This window comes from Schistocerca piceifrons, chromosome X (assembly GCF_021461385.2).
Source record: "Schistocerca piceifrons isolate TAMUIC-IGC-003096 chromosome X, iqSchPice1.1, whole genome shotgun sequence".
Taxonomy (NCBI): Eukaryota; Metazoa; Arthropoda; class Insecta; order Orthoptera; family Acrididae; genus Schistocerca; species Schistocerca piceifrons.
Window position 1 is genome coordinate 864060908 of NC_060149.1, and position 14318 is coordinate 864075225.

Consider the following 14318-nt stretch of genomic DNA (forward strand, 5'->3'; position numbering starts at 1 on the left):
GAATGTTGTCTACTCCAGGGGCCTTGTTTTGACTTAGGTCTTCTAGTGCTCTGTCAAATTCTTCACACAGTGTCATATCTCTTCAATACTCCACCACATATTCCCAAAGATTTGCCCACAAAAGGGTAGTGGCACTACACAACACCTGTTCACATAAAAGACCTGGCCACCTGTGTCTCACTTAAGACACAAGAGTGCGTTGCAGCTTAACAAACAAGGTTCAGAGACCACATTTAACCTACAAGTCTTTCTTACTAGACTTCTTATTCTAATAAGCTGCTTATTTTCACCCCACTTAATAGTACATTAGTTCCTCTGGTACACTCATTATACAGGGTGATTCAAAAAGAATACCACAACTTTAAAAATGTGTATTTAATGAAAGAAACATATTATAACCTTCTGTTATACATCATTACAAAGAGTATTTAAAAAGGTTTTTTTTTTTCACTCAAAAACAAGTTCAGAGATGTTCAATATGGCCCCCTCCAGACACTCGATCAATATCAACCCGATACTCCAACTCGTTCCACACTCTCTGTAGCATATCAGGCGTAACAGTTTGGATAGCTGCTGTTATTTCTCGTTTCAAATCATCAATGGTGGCTGAGAGAGGTGGCCGAAACACCATATCCTTAACATACCCCCATAAGAAAAAATCGCAGGGGGTAAGATCAGGGCTTCTTGGAGGCCACTGATGAAGTGCTCTGTCACGGGCTGCCTGGCGGCCGATCCATTGCCTCGGGTAGTAGGACTCTCCATACAGTTGATTGTGGAATTTGCAGCTCTCTGCTAGCTCTGCGAGTCGATTTTCCTGGGCTGCGAACAAATGCTTGCTGGATGCGTGCTACATTTTCATCACTTGTTCTCGGCCGTCCAGAACTTTCCCCTTTGCACAAACACCCATTCTCTGTAAACTGTTTATACCAACGTTTAATACACCACCTATCAGGAGGTTTAACACCATACTTCGTTCGAAATGCACGCTGAACAACTGTCGTCGATTCACTTCTGCCGTACTCAATAACACAAAAAGCTTTCTGTTGAGCGGTCGCCATCTTAGCATCAACTGACGTTGACGCCTAGTCAACAGCGCCTCAAGCGAACAAATGTACAACTAAATGAAACTTTATAGCTCCCTTAATTCGCCAACAGATAGTGCTTAGCTCTGCCTTTTGTCGTTGCAGAGTTTTAAATTCCTAAAGTTGTGGTATTCTTTTTGAATCACCCTGTATAGTGTCATTTTAATTTTATTCTGCTAGTCACATGCTCTTGGCAGTCCTCTCTCCACACCCTTGAGGTTTGTTCCATGTTGTCACATCCCCTTAAACACTATAAAATACATTTATCATCAGCATTCACATAACAATATTCCACATACACTTGCTATGGCTATTATTACCTTGGAATCTCTCCCTGTGTTGCTTAACCTTACAGCATATCTAGCACCACATGCCCTGCTCATTATCTTAAATACTAAGAAACATTTCTGCTACCAGTCACCTTGCCATGCTTATGTACACACAACTTCTAACTCTTCATTTCACACTTACAGACTAAAAACCACACTGGAAAACTTTTTCCCTCTTAATAAATTATCCTTAACATATCACTTTTAACAATACATTGGCTTATTAAACTCTTATGCTTGCATTTCATTTATCTGTCTGGTGGTTTTATTACCCTTGTTTGGGAATACCATTTGGAACTTTTGTCCATGCTGCAAAAATTCCCTTTATGCTTCCCTAGAAAACATATTCCCAATGTCATCCTCTAGCAAGCCCCACATACAGTATTACAAATCACAATTTGTTGATGGGTAGTCCCACTTATACCTCTCACAGCAGTGTGCATCACAGATGGCATTCCTTCTGAAATGCATGGCTTTCTGGTACTTTTGTTCTCCAAAAGCAGCTTCCTGGTGGCAAGTGGCACTATATTATGGGAATTATGCCTTATTGTATTTGTACACAGTTTAAGTGGGTTTTCCAATATGATAGACGCACTTCATGACAGCTTTACACTGGCCACAGTCTCCTGTCACTGAAGGTTAACTTTGGCAAGATATTTGGTCAGAACATTTACTTTCAGGTTTGTCTCATACCCTTCACCTATTTTACACTCACTGTGTGTATCAACCAATGGTTGTATTGTAAACAGCCCACAGTGTGCTTCAGCAATTTGCTCCACGAGGCTGCGAGATAGCACTTGCACTGCTGAAACATTGCAAACCTGTGGTGTGGACTGTTCAAGCTGGTGGAGGCTCTGTAATGGTGTGGGGCATGGGCAGTTGGAGTGATATGGGACCCCTGATATGTCTACACATGACTAATGACAGTTGACATGTATGTATGCATCCTGTCTGATCACCTGCATCTATTCATGTCCATTGTGCATTCTGACAGACTTGGGCAATTCCAGCAGGACAATGCAACAGCCCACACATCGAGAATTGTTAGAGAGTGGCTCCGGGAACACTCTTCTGAGTTTAAACACTTCTGCTGGCCACCAAACTTCCCATACATGAACATTTTTGAGCATATCTGGGATGCCTTGTTATGTGCTGTTCAGAACAGATGTGCACCCCCTCTTACTCTTATGGATTTATGGACAGCTCTCAAGGATGCATGGTGTCAATTCCATCCAGTACTACTTCACACATTAGTCGAGTCCATGCCACACTATGTTACTACATGATATTAGGAAGGTGCACCAGGTCCTTCGGCTTTTCAGTGTGTAATGAATACACAAGAAAAAGTAAGGGGCCTAAGATGGAACCTGGGGGGATACCGCATGTGATTGATTCCCAGTTGGATAACGACTGATAGCTTAATACACGTTTCTTTCTTTCTGACACTCTTTGTTTTCTATCAGAGATACAGAATTTAAACCATTTTGCAGCATTTCCTGTTACACCATAATATTCTAATTTACTTTAAATGATACTGTGATTTACACAGCCAAATGCCTTTGACAGGTAACAACATATACCAATAGCCTGTAATTTATTTCTAATGAATTATGTATACCAGATGTCACAAAGAAAAACAAACCATTGGAAAGAGTAACATGGGGCATTTCACAGACTTAACAATCCTCCATCAAAACATGCAATCAATAACAAATAAAATACAACTATTAGAAGTTGAGCTCCAATCTTTGAACTGCACAGTAGTTTGTATTACTGAGCACTGGTGTAGAGACACAGAAATCCAACATGTAGTATTATCATTGTATGAAAAGGCAAACTCTTACTGCAGAACTATTTCAAGGGGTGGAGGATCATGCATTTATAACAGAAAAGGAACACAGTTCAAATCTTGACCTCAGTACAGTAAGTGAAGACAAACTCATTGAAATATTAGCTATTGAATTAACAGGGCTTGATATTACCAAGAAATTCAATGCGACTACAATGTAACTTGGAAATGGAAATGTTCAGTTAGTTAGTTGCTCTTGAGTCGCTCTAGAGTACTTTTGCGATCATTGTCTGGACGCAGACACTATTAGATTGTTTCAGTTTTGGAAGTTTGATAATTCTTGAGGTAGAGACTGAAGTCTTGCTCAGCCATTTGACTGATGAAAGTTAATCTTTACCATTCTCAATGAGACGGTATAGTAAGACGAGTGTTAGACTTCAATTCAGTGATATTGTTTTATCGGACTTAGCCTTCGTACTGATGAACAGTTACAAACTTTGAGAGCAATGGATCAACAACAGAAAAACAATTCGTAGTCTCGAGTAGGACATAATAAAATGAAGACACGAAGAAAGACAAATATGCCGATTAGTCAAAAGTTGTCGTCAGCATCACAATTACTGAAATGAACAGAAGTTAATCTTGAATGACATATCAGTGTGCATGCAAAAGATAAATCTTACGTGTCGCCTAACGCTTTAAACATTTTAAGTGACTAAGTGAGTACATGAATAATGGACAGTGAAGAGTGATTAGTTTAAACCAGTATTATGGCGTATTAAAAAATTACAAAAAACATTTACTCCAACATAATTTATCTCTGGAGTTATGTCGGACCGTTGTTAATAACTGGACATAGTAACGGCATAGCAACGGAATAGTAGACAGCAAATTTCCATCCTCCTATGTATGATATGAAAAACAACCATCAGGATGAAATCAAGAATCAAGATTTTATTTCATCATGGAACTAACAGGGCATAATAATAAAAATAAACTATTGCACTTTACCAGTTCACACAAAATGAGAAGACTGTTGCAGAGAGATAACAGAATATTTCTAAACCATGTGAGGAGTTGTGTTCTTATGAGTTTTACAGGTGCTGTTCCACGTCACACCGATGGGGACGAACATTGTCTCCTCCCGACGAGTGAAGAAGGAGAGAAGGGACATCACAAGATACAAAAAGATCTATAGGAAGATGCTGGTTGCTGCAAAAAGTCAGTTAGTGACAAAATAATATGTAATGCAGAGAATAAAAGCAAAGTAGTCTGGGATGTTATAAAAAAGGACATGGGGAGGGGCAAACAAATGCAGAATAACATACTGCTAAGGGAGGGGGATAAGGTAATAAATGATCCACAACACTTAGCAAACTATGTAAATGAGCATTTTTCAAGTACTGCAGGCAAGTTGCAGCAAAAATTCCCCAAAACAAATATAACACCTGTAAATAATGTTGCACTAAATACAATGATGTTACTTTCAACAACACAGAATGAAGTCAATAAAACTGTTGAGAAACTAAAAAATAAAAAGTCAGTAGGCTTAGATGAAGTACCAATGTGTGTACTGAAACCATGCATAGGGATTATACAAGACCCCTTCACAAATATAATAAATGAATCCTTCACATCAGGGACATTTCCAGAGCAGTTAAAACAGGCAAGAGTTGTACCTTTGCTTAAGAAAGGTAATGCACAAGACACAGAAAATTACCGGCCCATTTCCCTGCTGTCAGCATTCTCAAAAATAACAGAAGCAATTACGAAAGACAGATTAATGAATTACCTGAATAAATACAATCTCTTAAGAGAATCACAGTTTGGTTTCCGAAGTGGCAACAAAAACATGGAGTCAGCTATAGCAGAATTCACAAATGTTGTACCTGATGCTCTTGATAAAGATGAGTGTGTCGCAGGCATATTTCTGGATCTTTTTAAGGCGTTTGATGCAGTTGACCACAAGATTCTACTCAATAAATTAGAAGCATTAGGAATAAGAGGGGTAGTTAATGACTGGTTTCGATCATACCTAACACATAGGGTACAAAGAGTAGAGATAACACATACTTCAAATAGATCTAAACATTAACTAAAACACTTATCAGTATCAAAATACATTAATATAGAGGTTCCGCAAGGTAGCATATTAGGATAAATAATGTTCCTGATATACATCAATGACTTTCCGAGTAGTCTTACTCATGGTGAAAAAATTTTCTTCACTGATGACTGAAATATTATAGTCATGAGAAAACAAGAGAACTCCTTTCCGAGAAAGCAAATGAAACTCTCAAGGAAGTTTATGATTGGTCAATAAGCAATAAAGTGACACTGAACATAAAGAAAACTAATGCCATGAATTTCAGTTTGAAGAGGAAAAATGACAATGTTAAATTAAATGTAGATGGCACCTCTATAGACTGTGTAACAAATGCAAAATTTCTAGGAATGAATATTGATTCTCAGTTGAAGTGTTGTGAACATACAAAGGTACTTGCAAAAAGAATGTCATCTTCATGTTATGCCTTTAGAATCCCATCATCAGTGTGTAACATGCAATGTCTTTTGATTACATATTATTCATATGTACACTCAATTCTTAGCTATGGCATTCATTTTTGGGGAATAAATGCAGAAAATATGAACATTATTTTCAAACTCCACAAAAGAGCCATAAGACTAATATCCAAAAATACTAGTCGAGCTCATTGTAAAGATCTGTTCAAAACACTGGGGATTTTAACTGCTTCATCTGAATACATTTACCAGTCAGTTGTACACATAAAAATAACATTGGTAAATACTGCACAAATAACTCTGTCCATGACCATGCAACAAGAGACAGACTCAACTTACATTTACCAAGAAAAAATAAACATAAAACTCAAAACAGCATTTTATACCAAGGGATAAAACTGTACAATAAATTACCGAAAGAGATTAAAGAAATTGCAAAATACACTTATTTAAAAAGGCAGCTAAAAAGTACCTGTTATGCAATACATTTTATACATTAAAGGATTACTTAGATAAAACAGCGTAGGGGTCTGATAAAAATGTTATACAAATAAATAAATAATAATAATAATAATAATAATAATAATTATTATTATTATTATTATTATTAGTATTAGTATTATAAAACACCCAACATTCCACATAACACCTTCACTTTATATTTTTTCCTTCTCTTTTCCTTTCTAGAAATACTTACCCCAAAGCTATGCATACCACAAGTGTGTGTGTGTGTGTGTGTGTGTGTGTGTGTGTGTGTGATGAAACAATGTGTGTGTGTATAGCGTGCACAGTGACTGATAGACATGAGTGAACAGTGCGGCATTACATTATTTAATAAGTTATTTGTAAAAAAAAAAAAGTATTGTATACCAGGAGTAAATCTAATGATTGTCTCTAATTAGAAGTCTGTAAATATATGTGTATATGAATTAGCTTATTTTAAATTGATCTAAACTTGTAAATACTTTGACATGTCCTATAGCCTTGTAAAAAGAGATCTACAGATGAATAAAGCTGCGACTACTGCTGCTACTACTACTACTACTACTACTACTACTACTACTCACTATGTGTGTCGATAACCTTCTCAGTATTAGTACCCTTAAGAAACACGAACTGTGTCTTGGATAATATTATATTTGTGGTCAGATGGTTACCATGACAACTTTTCTAAAATTTCTGAGAATGCGGGCAAAAGTGAAATTGGATGGAAGTTTTAATGTGTTTCTTTATCTTCTTCCCTATATCAAGACTTCACTTTATCATATTTCAACCATTCAAGAAATGTTCCACTGATAAATGGCTGGTTACACATTTAACCAAACTCAGAGGCACACTCTTTGATCAATTTTTTGATGTATTGTCATACCCAATAGCATTTTTTTATTTTAAGAATTACAATGAGGGACATTACTTCTACTGGTGTTGTGAGGGTTATAGTCATATTATTGTAGTTAATGGTAGTGGCTGGTCTTAGATGTTCCATGGCAGCATCTACTGAAACTGACAAATCCCCTCTTTTCAGTAACAATGATGAAGTGCTTATTGAAAAGTTTAGCAACACTGCGTACATTTGTTACCCATGTATCATTTACTCTTAATGCTATGTGTTCCTCTTCATCTGTGGTTCAACCAGTCTCTTCCTTCACTATATCTTACATTGCCTTTGTTTTGTTATCGGATGTGACTACTCTTTCCTAAGAATGCATTTGCTTCGATGTCCATATTACTGTCTTCAATATTTTGCATTGTGCTTTGTAATGATCTATAGCATTTACATCAGAGCTCTTTCTGACTGATAGTTTCCTATTTGTCTTACAGGATACCTTTATTCTCTGAGTAATCCATAGTGTTTTTTAGAGACTTTGGTCTAATCTGGGCTACTTTTGGGAGGAAACAGTTGTCAAATAAATTAAGGATATTATTAATAAGTTATTGTATTTCTCATTCATGCTATGAGCCTTGAACACATCACTCCAATTCATGTCTTTGAGGAGTTTCCCAAAACATTCAATTTTTAGCGTACTGACAACCCTCTTGAACTCAGATTTAGTAGATTTTATATAGTGATCAGTATTAATATTTAGCAAAAGGAACTGCATGTTATGGTGTGAGAAGCTACTTATATTTTCGTAATACAATTTTGTTCGTTAAGACATTTCTACAAAGATGGTATCAATGGCCGTCTTTGAGCCCTTAGTTATTCTAGTTGGAAACTTAACACTACGAATTAACTTGACTGCAATAAGTTATTAATGGGGGAGTTTTCAAGAAAATCTACATTAAAATCACCAGCAACCAATAATTTTTCTTTTTGTTGTTAAACAGGCCAATAGATCTTCAAAGTGATTTACGAACATATTCAAATTACCTGCTGGTACTCAGTACACACTTGCTATTGAGGAATGATTTATTATGAAATTCTACTTCTATTACACATTCTTCCATGTGCTGCTCTAGGCAAAATTTATGAATGCCTATGTTATGAAATTTATGGCAGTCCTAATGAATGTGGGAACTCCTCCATCCTCCATTTCTGCCCTAGAAAAGTGAGAAGCTAACCTAAATCTTGCAACACTTAACACATCCACACCAGCTTTCTCCATGCTCCCACCTAACATAAAGCATGAAATTGGGAATTCCTACCAGTTCAAAAGAAAACTAAAAACACATCTCATCAACACTTTCTAGAAATTATCTGAATACCTAGATACTGGAATTTAATATTTCAGTTAACTCCATGGCAAGTAGCAGTGTTTGTTATAAAGTTGTACAAGTAATCAGTACTTACAGATGTAAAAATATTTTCTCTGAAAAATACCATTGTAATTACGTAAATATTAAGCTACTAAGAGCAGAGAAATAGCGGCGGTCTTACTAATTTACTGGATTAAATTTAGAGGGCATAAGTGTAAATATCATCAAGCAGTGTAGAGATTGTTTACTGTTAATGCAGTGTACATATACAGTTTTCATGGTGTCTTTGATTCATCTTGACTCTTTCCACATCCCGGAAGGTTCTCCTTCTTCATGGGATCTGCAGATCATCATGAATGAATGAATCGGTGTGTGTGATTGGATGCACTTTTCCTATATATAAGAATGATCCTGCTGCTGCTTCCCCTTTTTTGTATGTGCCAGGGACCTAGGAAACACATGGTACTGCAGAATGAATGTTGAAAAGAGTGAAACTGAGAACACGAGTGAGTGAATGGGTGCAAGCTGCAGAAGCAATGTGAAAGTGTAGACTTATGAGATGAGTGTGTGAATTGGCTTGACCATTCGAGGACCTATTATCATATTTTTATTTTGCTGAGAATATGTTAATAAAGTCTTGGATTGATTTTGTGTATATATATCTAAGAGCAATTTTATTAATGATTAGATATAGATTTAGAAACTGAGGTTGGAATAGATGTACTATGCCTGACTGAACATCATATAGTCACACATATGGAAAAGGTAAATGTAATTGGATATAAGTTTCCAGCACAAGTAAGTAGAGACACTATGGAGAGAGGAGGAGTTGCCATGTATGTTAAAATGTATCATAATGTGAAAAATTTAGATACTAAAAAAATCCGTGTAGAGCAACATATGCATGTGCATGTGACTTTAAATTAAATAATGATACTTTTATAATTGTAGCTGTTTATAGGTCCCCATTGGGAAAGTTTCAGCTATTTTTGAAAAACTTGGATTCTTTGTTGTGCTATCTGTCAGACGGTGGGAAGCAAACTGTGGGGATTTCAATGTAGATTTTCCGAAAGGGTCCGATAAAAAGCTTGGCCTTTAAGTATTACTTGGTTCTTTCAATTTGACATCAGTTATTTATTTTCCTACTTGGGTGGTACAGGAAAGCAGCATACTGATAGATAATGTTTTCATAGACCAAGATAAATTGAATCAAATACGAACTTTTCCTGTTGAGAATGGTCGGTCTGTTCCTGATGCACAGCTAATTACAGTATATGACATAGCTCTATACAGTAATACAAAACAGTCCTCCAAAACAGTGCATTCAGTTAACAATTTAACAATTGCAGATTTTAGGGAAAGCTTGCAACAGTTAGACTGGGATGAGGTGTACAGGGAACCAGATGCTAATTTAAAATTTAAGCTATTTGATAATATCTTTGTGAAAATATTTGAAAACTGTTTCTCTAAGAAAACAATTAAACATATATGTAATTAACCATCTAAAAAACTATTGCTTACAAAAGGGATAAATATATATTGTAAACAGAAAAGGGAAATGATTCTTATACCTAGAAGGAGTAATGATCCAGAAACAGTGAAACATTATAAAAACTACTGCACTGTATAAAGAAAAGTTATTAAAAAGTCCAGAAGTATGTGCATTACGCCTGAGGTTAGCACATCTTTTAATAAAATTAAAACTATTTGGAATATTCTTAAAAGGAAACAGGGCGACCGAGAGTACAGAAAGACTGCATTCCTATCAACCTCAATGAAAAGTTCGTTAACAAGAAGTCAGAAGCAGAAAACACTTTTAATAATCATTTTTAAGTGTTTTAGAGGAAATAGGATTCATCTAGTCATTAGAAAATGCAAAGCAGTATGTGGAAGAGGCAATAGATATGCAATTTGATAAAATTTAAATTCAAATTACCTCTCCTACTGAAATTAGGAAAATAATAAATTCACTCAAAAGTAAATGCTCACATGGAATTGATGGCATTTCCAAGAGAGTACAAAAACTTGTTCTCAGCAGATAAGTAGGATTCTCAGCCATATATGTAGCAGCTCACTGAAACAGGGCATTTTTCCAGATAGACTAAAAATGCTATTATAAAACCATTGCATAAAAAATGAGATAAGTCTGATGTTAACAGCTACCACGAGTCTCAGTTCTGACAGCTTTATCCAAAATTCTTGAAAAAGTAATGTGTTCAAGATTACCTTCAAATATTTGTAAAAATGACGTACTAGCAAAATGTAAATATGGTTTTCAGAAGTGCTTTACAACATGAAATGTTATATATGCTGATTGAATATTAAATGCTCTAAATAACTAAACATCATCCATTTGGATATTTTGTGATCTCTCAAAGGCCTTTGATTGTGTGAATCATGAAATTCTTCTAGATAAGCTTAAGTGTTGTGGTATGAGTTGGACAGTGCAAAAATGGTTTAATTCATATTTAACTGGAAGAACGTAGAAGGTTGAAATTAACAGTACAGGTAGTCTGGAAAAATCAGCAAAGTCCTCTAACCGGAGATGTACCAAGAACGATGTCCCACAGGCTTCAGTCTTGTGTCTGTTATTACTCTTAATACACACACAAAATTTTTTGCATCACTTCAGTTCCCAGAACTCCTGAAGATAGACATTGACTGTGGATACCGTATCACAGACTCAGTCCCTTTGATTGTTCAGAGGTGTCACTAAACCCGCCCAAAGATGTAAAAAACCATGCATGAGCAGCACCAATCAGATGGAGGGGATCCGACGACAGCCAATCAGTTCCAGTCATTCCACCAGGAAGGAAGCACGTGGCGCATGTTGTCTGTAGTTCGACCATGCCTATACGGTCAATACCACGGTTCGATCACGTCCGCATTGTTACTTTGAGGAAGGGCTCTCGACAAGGGATGTGTCCAGGTGCCTCGGAGTGAACCAGAGAGATGTTGTTTGGACAAGGAGGAGATACAGAGAGACAGGGACTGTTGATGACATGCCTCACTCAGGCCGCTCAAGGGCTACTGCTGCAGTGGATGACTGCTACCTATGGATTATGGCTCAGAGAAACCCTTACAGCAATGCTACCATGTTGAATAATGCTTTTTGTGCAGCCACAGGACATCGAGTTACGACTCAAACTGTGCGCAATAGGCTGTATGATGCGCAACTTTCCTCCTGACATCTATGGTGAGGTCCATCTTTGCAACCATGGCACCATGCAGTGCAGTACAGCTGGGTCCAACAACATGCCAAATGGACCGCTCGGGATTGGCATCGTGTTCTATTCAGCGATGAGTGTCGCACATGCCTTCAACCAGACAATTGTCAGAGATCCGTTTGGAGGCAACCCAGTCAGGCTGAACGCCTTAGACACACTGTCCAGCGCCGTTTATGGTCATGGAAGGCGGCATAATGGCTCTACAATATGTGAAAGCCATCCTCCGACCGATAGTGCAACCATATCGGCAGTATTCATTTCCTTGGACGACAACTCGCACCCCCATCATGCACATCTTGTGAATGACTTCCTTCAAGATCAAGACATCGCTCGACTAGAGTGGCCAGCATGTTTTCCAGACATAAATCCAATCAAACATGCCTGGGATACATTGAAAAGGGCTGCTTATGGATGACGTGACCCACCAACCAATCTGAGGGATCTACGCCAAATTGCTGCAGAGGAGTGGGACAATCTGGACCAACAGTGCCTTGATGAACTTGTGGGTAGTACAAATACAGGCATGCATAAATGCAGGAACATGTGCTGCTGGGGATTAGAAGTACCGGAGTGTACAGCACCTCTGAATGTCTCGCTGTATGGTGGTACAACATGCAATGTGTAGTTTCTATGAGCAGTAAAAAGGGCAGAAATGATGTTTATGTAGATCTGTATTCCAATTTTCTGTACATGTTCCGGAACTCTCAGGACTGAGGTGACGCAATTTTTTTTTTTTTTTTTTTTTTGTGTGTATAGACTAATGACTTGTCACTCAGTATTCATGAAGATGCAAATCTGCTTTTTGGTGATGATACAAGTATAATAATACGGAAGCGTCCGATCCCGCCCGTCTGCTTTGACCCATGACGTCACAAATATGGCGGAAACGACCATAAACCACGATTCCAATATGGCGCATATAAAGTCGTTACGTACACATTATGAGGACGAAAATACATCGAAAAACAAACACACACACGTTCCACAAAAAGCCTAATGACACTAACGGGACAAGCGCGGGAAATAGGGGGTTTTTGGGTGGGGGAAACTAAATATAAACAAATTTAGACACCCACCCCCATACAAAACCACGCAAAACGACGAAAAAACCGACATCACAAAACTCCCCAAATACCACTAAACACATTATCATCTGGAATCGGACACTTCCCTTGCCCTATATAGCTCAAAAACGTCTCCTGATACCAATACCAACATTCACAGCCATACATTGGGATCGAACACTTCCCTTGACCTGTTTATCCTTAGACATCTCCACATACAGCCGTCCACGGTCCGAGACGCCGGAACTTTAAGTAAGCCTCATTTCTTCACGACATACTGAACACCTCGCGACTTCATCCAAAAATCCGTATAGCTGAAGAAATTTTATTAGACACGACGCACTGTCCCTCGTCATAGCCGACAACCGACACCTGTTGACCCTGTCAGTCATATCCATATCTACCAAAGACATAAAAAAAAGCAATTTACCAAAATTCACACACGACGCCACACTCGCAAACTAAACCAAAAACATCACCTAACACACCACCAGAGAGCACCACCGATCGCATCAAAACGACACCTACAAATACGCCACTCTCACAAACTAAATTCCGCGCCGTCGTGACGTCACACACCACAACAGCCTTACGTCACGGGTCAAAGCCGACGGGTGGGAACGGACGCTTCGGTCGACCCCCAACAAACAAGAATTAGCTGAGTAAATTTTCAGTAACGTCTTTCACAAAATTATTAAGTGGTTCTTTGCAAATGAACTCTCACTAACTTTTGAGAAAACACAGTACATACAATTCTGTAATACAATTCTATTGGTAAATATAGACTTTGAACACAAGTCTTTTGCTAAGGCATAATATTCAAAATTTCTGGTTGTGTGCACTGATGAAAAATTGAATTGGAAGAAACACATCGGTGATTTGCTGAAACAATTAGGTTCAGATACTTATGCAAGGGTTACTGAAAATTTTGGTGATAAACATATCAGTAAATTAGCCTACTATGCCTATTTTCATTTACTGCTTTCATTTGGCTTCATATTTTGGGGTAATTCATCAATAAGAGAAAAAGTATTCATTCCACAAAAGTGTGTAGTCAAAATAATAGCTGGAGCCCACCCAAGATCAGCTTGCAGAATTTTATTTAAGGAACCCAGGATATTCACAGCACCTTAGCAATACATATATTCACTTATGAAATTTGTTATTAATAACCTGTACCAGTTCAAAAATAATAGCAAAATGCATAGCTACAACACTAGAAGAAAGATTATTGTCACTATTCTGGGTTAAATCTGACTTTGGCACAGAAAGGGGTGAATTATGGTGTCACAAAAATCTTTGGGCATTTGGTAAATAGTGTTAAAAGTCTGAAAGATAAACAATCAACATTTGAAAACAAATTAAAATAATTTCTGAATGTCAACTCCTCCTACCCAATAAATGTTTATCTATGTATTATCATCTTTGGGAATCAGTAATGTTCTTGAAAATGGGCTTATAACCCGAGACCCAGGACGTGCAATAACATTACTGTAATAATAAATAGTAAAACAAGGCTAAAAACAGTGTTTGTCTAGTTAAATGAATATTTAGTTATGAAGTAGCAATTGTAAAAACAATTATGTTGTGTAATGAAAACCTATGTT